This window comes from Palaemon carinicauda, unplaced genomic scaffold, assembly GCF_036898095.1.
Source record: "Palaemon carinicauda isolate YSFRI2023 unplaced genomic scaffold, ASM3689809v2 scaffold230, whole genome shotgun sequence".
NCBI classification, from domain to species: domain Eukaryota; kingdom Metazoa; phylum Arthropoda; class Malacostraca; order Decapoda; family Palaemonidae; genus Palaemon; species Palaemon carinicauda.
In genome coordinates, this window is record NW_027169921.1 from 62501 (window position 1) to 74583 (window position 12083).

Genomic DNA, 12083 nt, shown 5'->3' on the forward strand with positions numbered 1-12083 from the left:
TCTAAGTAAGTAGAATATATTAAAAAGAAACCTTTTGTGAGGGATGAACTAAGCTTAAACTGGCTGAAAACTACACTGAAGGCCAAAACTGCATTGGACCTTCATACCCGTAGCTACTCTAGGTAGGCTTCTTATGAGCGATATGTTAAACTGCATAACCTGCGTGTTAGTCTATGCAGGTTAAAAATGATGAGATTAACATAGATATGCAGGTCATACGGTAATGCAAAGGTATCTTAATTATTGGTAGCCTACCAGGTAAGGCATACTTGGAATTCATAAGATTGGCTTGATTGTACCATAACAAATTTACCCATAAGTATTTATAAAGTTTGAAGTTTTTATATTCTGATATGCAATTTTACTGTAATTGATTGTTAATTTCAAAGAAGGTTATTAAGATGGTATGTAATTCAAAGGATTTGGATAGTTTGTAGAATAGTGGACACACCCACCAACTAATCCTAAGAGAGATTACTGAGGCTTCAATGGAGGTTACTTTAGGTTAGGTCATGTCTTTTTATATCAGGAAATATAATTAATTTAACTGTTTTCCAATGCCAAATCATCCTAGGTCTGTTTTTAGCATAATAATTAAATGGGGTTTTATTATAGTTATGGACAGGAGAAGCTTTTTTACTAAAAACAGGTGTTTCCTATAGAGAAATGTCTATTTTCGTTTCCTTTAGAGAAATGTCTATTTACTTTGAAAATGAGGTAAAGTTTTACTGTATTACAGGGTAGTATTTCGAACAAAATAAATGTTTTCCTGTAGCGAATAACGTGATTTAACCGGTTTTTACTTTCATTTCAACCGCAGACACACAGAACAACCAGTTCCACTGACTTCAATAGCCGAACTGGTTGTTGTTGTTGAGGTTGAAATGAAGGTAAAAACCAGTCAAATCACATTATTTATTAGAGGAAAACATATTTTCTGTTAAAATGTTTGAATATAATGGCTCTTGTTCGCTTGCCAGAAAACAAAAAAATCAAGCTCGTATGTACTGGCAAGCGGTAATGTTGAGTTGCGCATGCTAACTTTAGCAACGCTAAATATAATGGTTCTTGTTCCGCTACTGGCTCGCTTCACTAGCATGAAAATAAAACATCGAGCTTGTATGTACTGGCAAGCGGTAATGTTGAGCTGTGCACGCTAAAAAATTAATAAAACTAACATTAAAATTAAAGAAGTTAATGACCTACTTCTATGATCGGGACGACGAAGCTTGTGGGTCACCGGGGTGTTGTGACTGTGACGTCCTAACTTCTGTATATCCACATCACCGTTTCTTCTTTGTCTTAGTTATCTTAGTTTCAATATTGCAGTAACAGGCGTGAATATCTTTCCTGTATGATAGACACGAACGGCACTTGGGACACTGTAAACGTTTCTATGAATTATATTGTAAAATGCGCAGAAAGACGTCACTTGAACTAACAAAGACCTGACTTGGGCAAAGGTTTCCACGCTAAAGGGTTTGTTAGAAGGTGTATGGAGAGATCACTTGAAGAGGTAAGGGAAGGGGGTTGGGAAATATTAACCCCCCTGTGCAAACTTTCCATACGTAAGGGTTCGTGATTGGTTAACGGGAAAAACAACGAAGTCTAGAGAGTAAACATGAATGATCTAGAATGGGAAACTTTTCCAGAGCAAAGTATTTAAGTGAAATTTTGGCATGTGAAGGTAATAACAAAATCTATAAAAGTAATATAGCATGATAAATAATATTGGATGGGAATATAAAATGAGGGGATTTTATAAGATATTGGATAATAAAACGTGTAATTCTTGGGTCAAACATAATATGTATATGTGGATACAGTATTACATAAAAGGAATGGTATAGTTGTACTGGATCAAGTAAAATACTTGAAGTAGAATACTTGAATGTGGCAGGTAAAAAGATGTAGGGGAAAATGGGGAGGAGTTATAAGAGAAGGAGTAATCCTATTGGTGGAGGCGGAGTTTATGCGCAGGTGGGAGGAGTTTATGCGTAGAAGGTCAAAAACTGCTATGTACAAACAAACGAGACCGACTACAACCGACCCGTAGAATGTCAACAAATAAATGAAAAATATACCGTTAGTGTAGGATATGGATAATTAGCGTATTTTTTCATCGGTTTATTATACATCCAAGAAGGTAATATAAAGAGAAGAAAAGGCTTGTTTTTAAACATTTGACTTTGCCGGTGGAAATATATACAGTATAGCTTAAGTCCCTGACGTCACGGCAGAAATTAAAAACTCGCGGCAATCGCAGGTTGGGTAGCTAAGTGTACTACTAGCGCCACCACTCGCCAGGTAACTGTAACCATTCCATGAATCCTCAGATCTTCCCTGCCGCCAATGCTGGCGACATCATTGGAATATTCGCTCGTTGTAACCGGGATTTTTGCTGTATCTTTGGTGATGTACAGATTTTGGTTATTGGCTTTCGCTTGATTGGATTTTGCTTACAGATTCTCTTGAACCTTCTTTGATTTAGATTAACTTTGACCTTTGCTTGTTTTTGATCTCTTAATTTTTCCAAAATGGCTGACCCTTCCCCAGTTTATAGAAAGTGTATGAAAGGCTGTAAAACCCGCCTTCCTAAAGTCTCTATCGATCCCCACTCCATTTGTACTAAATGTAGAGGTAAAGTTTGTCAATTAATGGATAAATGTGATGAATGCCTTTTATTGTCTGAGAGTGAGTGGCTGGATTTCGACTGCTACTCTTGTAAGTTAGAGAGAGATAGAGTTAGACGTAGTTCTTCTCGATCTAGAGAATTATCCTCTTCCCATGTTACTGAACCTATTCCTTCCCCTGTAGTGGTAGTTCATGATCCCCCTTCTGTTACCACTGAGCCTACACTTAAGGACATGATGATCGCGATTCAAGCCCTTGGTGTTAGGGTTGAGTCGCTTACTACGGACAAGAATCAACTTATGTCTGAGGTTAATCAACTTAAAAGTGCCAGTATTAGTGCTAAAAGTGCGGTTAATGTGTTCAGTGCTGTGGAGGATGAGACTGCTCGAACCTGTCGTTCACCCAGCCTTAGACCTCTTTCAAGCTCCCCTACCCATGGGAGGACTGTCGATCGGCGAAAGGGAACGAGAGGCATAGCTGCTTGAGCAGGAGTCCCTTCAAGCGTTCCTGATGATGTTTCACAGGACGTTTGCCCTCACCATGGGAAAGGTGAGGTTGAGTTTACCTCATCGTCGGATGATGCAGTAGTCAGCAAGCAGTTGAATCGTGACTGGCGTCAAGTTTCTAAACCTCTCAAGAGGAAAATGGTTGCAGTGGATCAGCGTCGCGTTTTATTGCCTCAAGCGCCTGGCTGTAGTCATTGGGACAGTCCAGAGCATTTTCCTTCGTCTGAAGAAGGATCTCCAGCCAAACGTCCTGTTAGAACGTCTGGCTCTGTTAAGCGTCCAGCCCAGCATGTTGCTGAACAAGATCCGGAATCTGTTATTCCGTCTGTTCATGCTCCGCCGCTACCGTCTGACTGGGTGGCGTCTTCTGGGCGATTGTCGCGTGACACGAGCGATGAAGAAGGCGATTTTGTTGCTGACGCTCCCGCTCCAACTTTACTGCAAGTTGATCCTAAGTTGTCGTTGTTACAGGACATGCAGCTTAAGCTCTCTTCGTTTATGCAGTCGTTTCACTCTACTGATAAAGGAGTAACTCAACAATTTCCCGAACGTCAGGAAGCTTCGCAGCTTGGACGTCGTAACTCCGATAAGCTTAACTGCAAACGTCAAGCTTCCAGGCGTGAAGCCGAGCTTCTAGCGAACGTAGAAGCGTGTGAAGGCGTTCGCCATGCAGTTAAAAGTGACGCCGAACGTCAAGTTAAGCGTGACGCCAAACGTCAAGTTAAACGTGACGTTGAGCGCCAATCACGTGACGTCGAACGTCAAATTGATCATGACGGCAAGCGTCAAGTTGATGCCGAATGTCAGGCTGTCAAACGTGATGCCAAGTGTCAAGGTCGCGCAGTTAAAAGTCAGGCCCACAAAGACATCGCTACTTCGGTTGGTCTCTTGTCTGAGGAAGAGGTTGATGAACACCTTTCCTCGGCTGGCTTTTTGGACAGCTTTCTTTGGATCTTAGGAAAATCATGAAAGTGTTTACGGAAGTTTTTCCTAATCACTTCGTTCCTGTTGCTCCACGCTTCCCCCCTTCAGAGTTTACCCTGGGGTCGGCAGCTCAGGTGCCTATTTATACCAAGATGGTTCTTTCTTGATCTTCGAAAAGAGCCTTAAGACTGTTGGGAGACTGGCTGCAGTCCAAGAAAGATCTTGGCAAGTCTGCTTCTCTTTCCCTCCTGCTAGACTAGCTTCCAAGTCAAGCGTGTGGTATGAGACAGGAGAAGTTCTCGGGTTGGGAGTTCCTGCCTCTGCCCAGGGCGACTTCTCAAGCCTTGTAGACTCTTCTCGTCGGTTGGCCATGCGACGGACTTAAGTTTTACTGGACAACTTCTGAACTTGACCATCTTCTCAAAGGAGTCTTCAGAGCCTTCGAGGTTTTCAGCTTCCTCGATCGGACTCTGGGAGCCTTGGGGAAGAAAGTTGCGGCTTTCAAGAATTCTGACACGGACAGAATTATTCAGAAAATGTCTTGTATAGACAAAGCTGTTAGAGATGGCTCTAATGAATTAGCTGCTCTTTTTACGGCTGGAGTGCTTAAGAAAAGAGCACAGATGTGTTCTTTCCTTTCCTTGGGTGTCACCACTTGTCAGAAGTCTGAACTGCTGTTTGCGCCTCTGTCTCCATTTCTGTTTCCGCAGAGGTAGACCCGTCAGTAGAGGTTACTGATAAGCAGGTATTCAAGAGACGTTAGCTGTTTAACGGTTTATTAGTAAGTAACATAATATTTAGACCAGAGATGTAAGCAGAACTCTTTGTTAACAACTTAGGATAACAATCCAATTACAAAACAAGGATACAATGATAAAGTACTAATTACAACTTTAAATATATTTTGGTGGGAAACGTATATGTATCATGTTTCCTCCCTTCTCTGTTTGCTTGGATTTTTACAAAAAGTAAAGCAAAATATAAATATATGAATTGAGAATAAAAAAGTTTGTTGTAATAAAATAATTGACTTTTCAAAATCATGACATACAGTGACTTCCCCCCAAAAAATGAAAGTCACTAAAAACATATATGGAATGGAACAAATATAGATTACACTAAACAAAAGTAAACAAAATTCTTAATTAACAAATAGAATTTCTTCAACATAAAATTCATGGACTCATATATGGCGTACTCATTAAAGGCTTGGACCATGCAGGTTTCAAATTAACTACTGTATTTACATTTTAACCTCATAAAATTTTGAACAACTGATAACAAATCAAATAAAGTTTCTCATGCGAATTTCACCATTGACATATAACACCAGATTCTTCTCATTTCTAGCATGACAAAATTTGTTCTCAATAAAGATATTATGCACTTCTGGGATATATTTACCTTCCTTTGTCAAAATATCTGCGATTATCTCTTATGTCTCAAGCCAGCTATAAGATTCAGCAGCATTATCTTCCAACTTTTCTTTCAAATCTGTTATTGTATTACGAAGCAATCGCTCCTCCACCTGCTTTGTACTACCAATTGATTCCAGCAAAGGCCTAGAATCAGTAAACAATCTGACAGGAAGATTCACTGAATCTTTAAGAGCTTTTCCAAAGAGTAATTACCCAAGCTGTGTCTAGCCATTTCCTTCCAACTAGAGTTTTTGGGCACCTGGTATCAACAATCATTGCTTCCACTTCATCAACTTCTTTCGTGAAATGAACATCCATAGTGTGATCAATTACTATCTCCCTGCTTTATTCAGCTACAAATCTAACAGTATTTGCCTTCTTTATTATCTCTTTTTAACTCTTTCCTTTCCTTCATAAGTTTCTCATTGCCTTGTTCAAGATTTCTCAGTCTTTCATCAACTTTCATTTCTGATTGTGATTTAAAGTTCGAAGACGATCTGTCAAATCTCCTTGCTGAACTGTCACGTGGTCTTGAGGCCGATCTAAATGACGTTCTTGATGATGACCGAGATGGTGTTCTAGAAGGACCTCTTCTATAGTTACCAGATGCAGTTCTCCAAAATCCAGGATTTGAAGTGGATCTTCTATATCTGTTAAAGTTCGGTAGCTCTTTAAACTTTTTCCACTCTTGGTAACGACTCCTGTTATTAGTGTAAAATGTAGAAGTATTTAAAGATATATCTGATGTCGAATCTCTATTATTTTCTATTTTCAGCTTCTTAAACTCCATCTTCAATCTAGTAGCAACATCATCTTCATCAAGAGGTTTCCTTTCCACTCCATGTTCAATAACTTCTTTAAGGTGAGTCTTCTCATCCGAGGTTATTTTACCTCCTTCATGAGCTTTTTTCATCGTTGACAAACTCATTACATAATTAAGACAAGCATTTATTTTTTCTCTTGATACTTCAGCCATCAAACCTTCAAACTTATCAAGAAATTTCTCGCAACTTTCTGATTTATCTGTAGAAAAGGCGATAATCTTCATAATGTCATTACACTTTTCAGCCTTAGTTTTCGCATATTTCTCAGCCAAAACCTCTAAAATAGTTTTTACTGTCTTCAAAGTGCTGTTAGCTGTACGATCGATTACAACTGTAATCACATATTCCTTAACCCTCTCGTTCTTCTTCAAGCTTTCAATTAAATCGTTATACTTATTGTACTCACTATCTTTGTTATTACTGCTCCAATCCTCAATTTCAATTCTGAATCTCTCAAAAGTTTGTCCAACCCAAATGGGCGGAAACTTGGCTTTTGTAATCTGAGTTGTAATTGGAAAAGATTTCATTTTTGAAGTGTTTTCCAGTAACTTTATTAGAATATCATTTTGTTGTGTTAACACATCTGTTAAGTCTGGCCCCGAGCTAATAGAATCAGCAGAGCCGTTGACTCTGTGATCACTAACCTTAGACTTGTGTGTTGACTCCATGTGCATAATGAAATTAAGTCTATTTTCCATATTTTCCTCGCATGCGTCACGGTAAGTTTGAGATGTTCTGTTATCTATTGTGAGCATCTTGTACTTAAAACAGATCAAATTTCTGAAATGGTCCATTAAAATCTTCACGTCCTTATCCTTGAATATCTTTGATTTCGACTTAGCACAATCATCTTCCGTACCAATATGACCAAAGAGAGGGCCATTACAAGTTTTACATTTCACAAAATCAAATTCTCCGGTAACCTTATTTATTTCTCCGAAATTCAAAAGGTTGTCAATATCATTAGCAAGGTCGTTATCATTTTTGTATCCAGTGGTATCAAATGAAAACATATTTATTTATCTAAAGACCGCCACCAGGGATATTAGGATCATTCCAAGCCATACTGAGCAAATAATTAATTTCAGTAAAATTATCAATCCCCACCTCAATAGTAAAAACTATGAATTCAAACATACTCAATGTGTTAATATAATGACAAATTAAAACTTTAAATATAATCTCAAAAGCAAAACGTGATTTTTTTATATATATATATAAATAAGTGAAAGAATGAAAAATTACAGCTAAATTTGAAGTACAGTATCAAGTTCAATTGCAAAACAAAAAGTTATCAACTACGGGAATAACAAAAAAATGCGAAACTAGGCCTTTGGTGCCATTCTATATCAACATTTCCGAATCATTCGATTTCCTCCATAGTCTACTCACAGCTATTCTCTATACGTAAAGACTGGCATTACAATCATCGTGTTTCTCCGTGAAAGCATTACTTCGGTAAGTTTCTTCCACTACAGACATTACCTCATGATGTGCTTCCAGCGCCAATACACAGCTCCAAGTTTAGACCTAAGCATACATAAAGTACTTGCAATTCAGCCAAACGAAGATCTCATCCTCTGGGCTCACGTTCGTTAACCATCCGTCATTCCTGAGTCTTCCTTCAGCAAATATTCAATGTAGGGGATGTATTGGTATCATGCTTTATACTTGAATCCAACAAGTAAAACAACAAATAAGAATCTGCCAGCTGACTTGAAAATCCCCCCATCCCGGCGGTGAAGGTGGAAGTCTACTCCATCGTCATGATATTACGTTGCAGCATTCCACATTAAACTCACTAGAAACTTTTCTTGATGCTTTGAAGTTATGGAAACCGGCAGTGTGTGTTGTATAAACTTTCCTGATGTAAAAAAACAATTCAGATCGGACGCTCTGCTACCAAATGATAAGCAGGTATTCAAGAGACGTTAGCTGTTTAACGGTTTATTAGTAACTAACATAATATTTAGACCAGAGATGTAAGCAGAACTCTTTGTTAACAACTTAGGATAACAATCCAATTACAAAACAAGGATACAATGATAAAGTACTAATTACAACTTTAAATATATTTTGGTGGGAAACGTATATGTATCAGTTACCCCAGATCCAACGGAAGAAGAGGATGAAGAGGAGCTAAAAGGAGGGGATCTAGAGCTGGGCGAAGCAGAATCGGACTGCTTTTGCCTTCAGACAGCAGTAGGGGCCAGACTGAAGAACTTCTGGCAGGCCTGGGAGAGAAGGAGAGCAGACCCTTGGTCCGTTCTTTTGCTGAAGGAGGGTTATAAGATCCCTTTCATAAAGAAACCCCCTCTTGTTCAAGATCCGATAGATCTCTCTGCCAGATACCAAGAGGACTCAAAGAGGCAGGCATTGCTGCTATAAGTATCCCTCTTGTTGCAGAAAGGGGCAGTAGAGAGGGTACAGGACTTACAGTCACCAGGATTTTACAACCGCCTATTCCTGGTCCCCAAAAACTCAGGGGGATGGAGACCAGTCCTGAATGTAAGTGCCCTCAACGCTTTCATTCAGAAAGCAAAGTTTTCGATGGAGACTTTGAAAATTGTGCTAGCAGCAGTAAGAAAGGGCGACTGGATGGTCTCGGACCTCCAGGACGCCTATATTTATATCCCCATACATCCGAGTTTCAAACGTTACCCGAGGTTCGTTTACGGGAAAGAAGTCTTCCAGTTTCGAGCCCTGTGTTTCGGCCTCAGCACTGCTCCTTTCATTTTCACGAAGCTGGTGTTAAATGTGGCGAGCATCCTGCATTCATCAGGTATCAGAGCCTCCCTGTACTTGGACGACTGGTTACTCAGAGCGTCTTCCTTCAACCTCTGTCTGGAGGATCTATGAATGACACTGAGATTGTCAAGGGAACTGGGTCTTCTTGTCAACATAGAGAAGTCCCAACAGATTCCATCCCAGAAGATTCTTTATTTAGGGATGGAGATTCACAGTCTAGCTTTTCGGGCTTTTCCCTCTCCTACAAGGATAGAACAAGTCCTCCTAAAGCTTCGTCTCTTCCTAGAAAAAAAGTAAATGTTCGGTAAGACAGTGGATGAGTCTGCTGGGAACACTCTCCTCACTGGAGCAGTTTGTCTCCCTAGGAAGACTAAATCTCCGCCCTCTTCAGTTTCACCTCAATTACCATTGGGACAAGGAGAAGGGTTTAGAGACGGAAAGTATTCCACTTCCAGAGTCTGTAAAAAGTTGCCTCCATTGGTGGAACGACCCAATCAAACTTCAGGAGGGTCTCTCACTGGAGCAAAGGAGCCCAGACCTTGTGTTGTGTTCTGACGCCTCAGACTTGGGGTGCTGAGCAACACTGGGTAAGCTGGAGAGCTCGGGTCTGTGGACGAAAGATCAAAAGAGCCTCTATATCAACCAGAAGGAGCTGTTAGCAGTCCTGTTGGCCCTTCAAGGTTTCAAAAGTTCGGTTCTAAACAAGGTGGTGCAGGTAAACGCCAACAATACCACAGCTTTGGCATACATATCCAAGCAGGGCGGAACACACTTGAAGTCCCTTTACGAGACTGCAAGGGAGCTTCTAGTTTGGGCAAAGAAAAGGAATGTAACCTTACTCACACGGTTCATCCAAGGAGAGAACGTGTTGGCAGACAGCCTCAGCAGGAGAAACCAAGTTATTCCCATGGAATGGACTCTGCATCAGGATGTTTGCAAGAAACTATGGTGGATTTGGGGTCGTCCGTCCATCGACCTTTTTACAAACTCCAAAACGAAGAGGCTAGAGACCTCCTGCTCCCCAGTGCCAGATTTAGAAGCAGTCCACATGGATGCTTCCCTGCTGTACTGGTCTCACCTGGACGTATACGCGTTCCCTCCATTCAAAGTCCTGTATGTACAAAGTATTACAAAAGTTTGCCTCTCACGAGGGAGCCAGATTGACTCTAGCAGCTCCCCTCTGGCCCTCGAGAGAATGGTTCACCGAGGTACTTCAATGGATGGTAGACATACCAAGAAGTCTGCCAATACGAGTAGATCTACTCAGACAACCGCACTTGGAAAGGTTCCATCAAAACCTACCAGCTCTACGTCTAACTGCCTTCATGCTATCGAAAAACTCGCAAGAGCTAGAGGCTTTTCTAAGAAGGCAGCTAAGGCTATTGCTAGAGCAAGGAGGACTTCTACTATCAAGGTCTAGCAGTCCAAATGGGAGGTTTTTCGAGATTGGTGCAGAACTAACTCAGTATCCTCTTCCACTACATCTCTGACCCAAATTGCTGACTTCTTGTTAGACCTTAGGAGAAAACGCAAGTTTTATTCCTCTACTATTAAAGGGTACAGGAGCATGCTAGTGACCGTCTTCAGGCACAGGAACTTGGACCTCTCCAGAAACAAAGACCTTCGAGACCTTCTCAAATCCTTTGAGACTTCTAAGGAGCGTCAACTTGAATCACCAGCCTGGAATCTGGATGTTGTCCTGAAGTTTCTCATGAGTGACAGGTTTGAGCTGTACATGCAACGAATGTTTGAAGCTGAAAAAATAAATGCATGTAATTACACTTGTAATGGATATAAGATAAAATGGGCTACCATACCTGTGATAGGCCATCTTGCTATTTACATATAGTTACACATAAATATGACCTTCCTGTGGCATGCATGGATTTGGGATATGTGCTGTCATATATACTAATCTATGTATGTACATTGTGATGCGTGCTTATATTTACTGCCAGACCTGCATGAAATTACTCATTGGGAGAACTGTAAAATGTGCCCCTGATTAGCCTATCCAAATGTGTGACTCTCATCTGGTTGCTATGTAGCCTGCAATATACATATAATGACCCCTCTGGGCTCATAATAATGATGCACCTTCTTATGCTATTACTTACAAATAGATCATGATAATAGTCCCAAGATCATCGTAGTATAACAGTTCCGGTAGCTGTGGCTTCCCTCGTGAATCTGTTTATTTCCCTGTTTACCTTTTGTACCCCTAGGTGGCGCGCATGCCGCTTGCCTGCCAGATTTGACCTGTCATAACTCATTATTCCACAACTTCTAAGAAGAAGATATCATTGAAGAAGCCAGGAAAAGAGATTTACAAAGGGCTCGCAGAAGACTCCGACTCCTCACACCTGAGAGGGATTGTACGGTACCAAGAACCAAACCAGACTAGGAAAGTGTCTCGGCACACAGTATAGGATTTTACTCTTGCTTTACCAGTGCTGGATCTCCTTTCGGACTGAGCGTGCACACTGTAGGTAGAGATGAAGGGATCAGTCTTTCTACCCTTCTTTATCTGTGATAACTGATCTCTCTTTCCTCATGCAAGAGAGAGAAAGAAGTATTGGGATCATCATCTCCTCCAACGCCTATTGACGTAAAGGGCCTCGGTTAGATTTCGCCAGTGATCTTTATCTTGAGCTTTTAATTCAGTACTTCTCCATTCATCATCTTCTACTAAGCACTTCATAGTCCTCAGCCATGTAGGCAGGACCGTAAGCCTTGACTTGCATACCGTGACACCTTATCAGTTTGGATTACTTCTTGATACCAAGAAGTAATCTAAATTGATAAGGTGTCATGGTGAGCAAGTCAGGGGCTTGCGGTTCTGCTATTAATGCTTGGTCTTGTACTAGCCTGAACATCCTCGCACTGTTTATCAGGATGACGGGAACTGCACTTCTAGACATTTTCCTGGACACTTGAGGAACACTGCTGTCTCACTCCCTAAAGAAACTTCAGTTTTGAAGGGCAGGAAGATGACTTGTAGTAAGGTTTCATTGCTTCTGTTTGAGAGA

The 12083-nt window shown here is 40.6% G+C and overlaps 1 long non-coding RNA gene across 2 annotated transcripts in view; it reads left to right on the plus strand.

Moving 5' to 3' along the window:
* Nucleotides 1–12083, plus strand: part of LOC137636108 (uncharacterized) — a 61470-nt gene that overhangs the window by 95 nt on the left and 49292 nt on the right. For both annotated transcript variants that reach the window (XR_011042936.1, XR_011042937.1), the window contains exon 1: nt 1–5. This exon is cut by the window's left edge and continues 95 nt beyond it. This is a non-coding gene — a long non-coding RNA (uncharacterized lncRNA). The remainder of the gene's footprint in view (nt 6–12083) is intronic.